The following is a 5,030-nucleotide window of genomic DNA, read 5'->3' as shown; positions in this document are numbered from 1 at the left end:
AACTACTGCCTTCATCTCATTCAAAGGTCACTCTGAAATCTCACTCCTCTAAAAAGAATTATTAAAGAAACACAAAGTTAATGTAAAAATTATACACAAGTCAAAAATATGACTAACAATCTAGATTTTTACACCTTTAGGTAAATAAAAAGGAATATTCTCTGCATCCCAAATTCCACGATAAATTCATGTTTTTTTTTTGTTTTGTTTTTTGTTTTTGTGGTACTGGGGTTTGAACTCAGGGTCTCTCGCTTGTTCGGCAGGCACTCTTCCACTGAAGCCATGCCCTCAGCCCTTATTTAGTTATATTTGGCACAGGGTCTCCTGCTGGCCTGGACTACAATCCTCCTGTTTACTCTTCCTGCATAGGCAGGCTTGTGCCACTATGTCCAGCTATTGGTTGAGATGGGGTCTTGCTAAATTTTTGCCCAGACTGGCCTTGAACCTTGACCCTCCTGATCTCCCTGAGTGGCTAGAATTACAGGCATGAGCTACTGTGCTCAGATGCATGAAGTAAATTTCTTTAAACAAATTTTAAATTCTTAGAAAATAGCCATAGGAAATGCACAGCACATCGTGGTCAAAGTTTCTACAACCAGGCATGGTGGTACATGCCTGTAATACCTGGAATTGAGAGGCTGAGGCAAAAGAATCATGAATTCTGAGCCAGCCTGGTCTTACAAGAGAGACCCCGCCACAAAAAAAGAAAAGAATCTACTTTAAGAAAAAAAGAGCTTTCAGACATTGCCTCTAAGTGTCAGACATCACTTCTCTATTCTTGGAGGACAGCTCAGTGGTTCTCCAATCATTGTAGTCTGCTGATAGGTGGTGGGTGACCATGTGGTCAAAACTTTCACTTCTGTTCACTTTATGCAGAAATACAGCCAATAATCTTAACATTTCCTTTAAGAAGGAAAATAACTGACATGCAGCAATGACTCAGTAATGGAGCATGAAGATTACCTGCTTAATATTTATCCCCAGCTCTCCAGAGCCTTTGGAATAAAGTCCAGACTCCTTAAACTGACAGTCATAGACCTCAGAAGCTGAGCCTCATCTATCTTTGCAGTACCATTTCTCAATCCTCCCCTCTTACTCTCTGGCCCAGGCATGCTAAACTATTCTTCGGTCTCTGGAAAAGTGGAACTTCCTTCATATACGTTCTCAACATGTGTTTGGTTATTTCACTCATACTGCAAAGGTCCACTTAATTTATCATAAATTAATACCATCCACACCCCAAATGCAGGAATAGTCACCCCACTTTCACTGCTATATATCTCATCAACATTTGCCTTGTCATCACTAATCTCTTGACAAAATAGTTGTATTTGCAACTTTCAATTCTTTATTATCCAATCATTTCTTTTCTTTCTTTTGGTGGTACTGAGGTTTGAACTCAGGGCTGTGTGCTTTGCAAGTGCTCTACTAATTGAGCCACGCCCTCAGACTTTTTAAAGCTGTTTTTCAGTAGTATGTCATGCTTTTTTGCCTAGGTTGGCCTCGAACTGTGATCCTCTATCTCCCACCTCCCCAGTAGCTGGAATTAGTTGTGAGCAACAGTGCCCAAACCAATCATTTCTTAATCTCTTCCAAACTTGCTTTCCCCGTAGCACTACTATATAGTAGTGCAATAGCAAATGCCTTTTTGAAGACTCTGTGGGTCCTTACAATGATATGGATCCTTGGCAATAGTTTTTGCAAATATTAACTCTGGTCGGGTTCTCTAAAGCCACCAAGACTGCTAGTCACCCTTATCTTCTCCCCAACCCTTTCCTTCTGTGCCAAACAATTTCTTTGGGTCCCTTATACTGACTCTTCCCTCACTGGTTTCTCTTCTTTCCTTCACCTTTTCTTCTTTCCTGGGTCCCTTTCTCTAATTGTTCTTTGCACTGATTCCATTATCACTCACTGGCTCTACCTCGTTCTCTAATTAAAAATATTTTTCTGGGCTCATTAGATTTTAAACATCAGCATTAGAACACTTTCTACTTCTTCATCTCAACAAACAAAATGATTTGTGTACCCAATTGATTCTAGCTTCTTGGGAGAAAAAGAAGAAATTATAGTCCAGTAAAAAAGGCATTAGAGTAGCCAGAGATGACTTCGGTTCATATTTCAGGTCTGTCACTCATTCTTGACCAGTGCCATGGAGCACCTTATAAAATCCATTTGGATCTCAATTTCTTACCTACAAATTGGACAAAATAGTGTCTCTCTTTTAGTATTACCATGTGAATGATAGTATACAAAGTGCATATTCCAATGGTAGGTACATGGTGGGCACTCAGGAAACGCTATTACTATAATTTCCATTCCCACTTCCCCCATACTTTTAGTCTATCCCAATTCACTTCTTGTGTCATACACATCAGCAAAAGATAAGTCTTCTAGAGACCAGGTTTTTTTCCTGTCCCAATGACACTGCTTACTGAATCAAAGCCCAATTAGTCCCTATTTAGACATCTTCAGATTCTAGCTCCAACCTCTGTCTTCTTCCTTCTCCCCAACTGCTCTTCTAAATATCACTCTCCAAGAAAACTGGACACATTCTAGCCCTCGAACACACCATACACTCCTCGTCTCGAGGTCCACGTCAAGTTCCACTTTCTTTATCAAACTTGTTATCCGTTAGCTGGATATTTTATCCTCAGAGCATTTTATCTGTACTTTGCTGTCAGGGTACTCACATCCTACCTGATATTCAATTTGTACATAACTAACCCCTCCCACATAGATTGTTATCCCTTTGGAGAGACTAGATTCTTATTCATGCTCCTAGTCACCACTCTGCTAAGTGATGATGCACACGCATTAAAAAGGAAAAACAAGTAAATGAAACTAGAAATCTCCTTGAGGAATTACTTTAATTTCTTCAACTTCTTATGAAGAAGTGGGGGGAATAGGATAGGGAGGGAAGGGTGTATATGTGGCACTGATAGAAACACTGTTGGCAGAATTCCCACCTGGAATGCTCCCAGCAGCAGCAAAAAGGGCAAAAACAGCCATCCTGGAAATTGATCAGGTAAGACTTTAAGATCTGTTGATCAATTGCTATCAACCTCGTGGGAAACCCTCTACCAATCTGCTAAACTTGGCCAAACTTCTTTTCTTCCCCAGAGCTCTTTTCCTGACCTTCCAGTCTCCTCTATATCAGAGAACAAGCAAAAGGTTTTTTTTAAGCCCACAGTTGAATACAAAGGGAATACATGCATACATTTAATGTTAACTTATGTGTTAGTTAATATTTGAGAATTTTCTTAAAAATGAAATTTCTTTCAACCAAAATCTAAGGCTAAAGTTTTAGGAGTATTATCTTAAGGAAGTACCTAGTATAGTGCTTTTTATATGGTGCAAATCCAATATATAATGGATGAAAGAAGAATGAATTTATAGTCCAAAATTCCAGGACTTGTTGGTTAATTGCAATGGAAAATATTTTTTAAGATACAGTCAAAGTGAGCATGACACTTGGGAGCTCAACTCTTTATCAACAGCAGCTAGGTAAATCCTTGGGTGACCAGTAGTAGATAAAATTTAAGTATCCTTAACCAAACCTCTTGAGAATAGAAATGACATATCATTTTATTTTATATTACATGGTACTGTGTCAAATCCCAAAAGTGCAAGAGAATTCAGGAACCATAAGTAATGGACGCTTCATTATTCAAACAAGTTAGTTAGTATTTTTAAATGTTTCAGCCAATTCTTGTGATCGCTCTAAAGAGTAAGCAAAGTGTAGAATTGTTGGTCTCATTTACATATTGTAAGATCTCACTGCTGGCACTAATATCCAGTTACAGACACACTCTTCTTTCTACTGCTAAATTTTAAGTTTCTGCAACACAGGCCTGTAAAAATGGAAGGATCATTAGTAATTAGCCAGCCTGATTTTTTTCAGGTGAGAAAAACTGAGGCCCACAAAGCAGTCACATTAGAAGGCTCCTACTAAAAGTCACATTACTTGATGAAAAATCCGTGTCTCTCTCTGAATATCAGTACACACACAGCCTTTTGGAGAACCTGGGAGTCTAAAAAGACTCCAAGACTTCTCTCCTGTCAGAGGTACAAGCTCATACATAGCCAGAGGACAAGTTTTATTTGCCCAGTGTTTTCTTTCTTTCTCTTTACGGCAGTATGGAGTTAAACTCTGGGCCGGGTGCTTGCTAGGCAGGCGCTCTACCACTTCAGTCATGGCTCCAGATTGGCCCAATGTTTTCTTGAAAAAAAAAAACAATAAAAAGACTGAGTGGGGGTGGGGGTGGGGGGCGAGGGAGGCTGGCACTTTACTTTGCAACCTCTATGTCACAGGCCCTCGTAGAATTCAACTACCTTAGTAGGAGCTACTTTTGTAGTTGACAGAGCACAGGGCTTTCAGGATACATATCCATCTGAGTTCAAATCCTGGCTCTAGCACGTACTATGCTACACACGTAACTTCTTTGAGTCTTGGGTTCCTCATCAGTAAAATGGAGGCAGTTCAGGTGGATGTGAAGATTTGAGAAAAGCATGTCCAGTACATAGCAGAAGACATAAATGCTTGCTAGGCGAAAGCAACACGGCAGATGCTCAATGGAGGACGATCCTTGCAGTCCTGACTCCCGGCAGGTCCAGAATTGGCGGCTCCTAGGCCTCCTCTGACCTCTGAGGCCCGGAGGCCAGCCCGTATCTTCTCGGTCTCCATGGATCCCTTCCTGGACCCACCGAGACCTCTCTCGGCCTCACTGCACAGCCCACCGGAGAACCTAGGATTTTGAGCCTTGTTTTCTCTGCCCCGCGACACTACTGCGTCTTGGGCGTTTCTCCTACCGATAGCGTTCAGCAAGAATTGAGCATTTCTGTATTCTCGTCTTTTTATCGCTGGGTTTTCAGATCCTGGCCTGACGGTCCGAAGTCACAAGCCACGCACTACCAGGATCTAGGTCACACCCAGACCCCGAAGCTAAGCCAGGTCACCCGCTAGCGTTTCCTAGGCCGCGTTGCCTGGGAAACAGGGGCGGGGCCTGGGGACCGGCAGCCTTGCGAGGCGT

Source organism: Castor canadensis, chromosome 17 (genome assembly GCF_047511655.1).
Source record: "Castor canadensis chromosome 17, mCasCan1.hap1v2, whole genome shotgun sequence".
NCBI classification, from domain to species: domain Eukaryota; kingdom Metazoa; phylum Chordata; class Mammalia; order Rodentia; family Castoridae; genus Castor; species Castor canadensis.
This window is presented reverse-complemented; position numbering follows the sequence as displayed.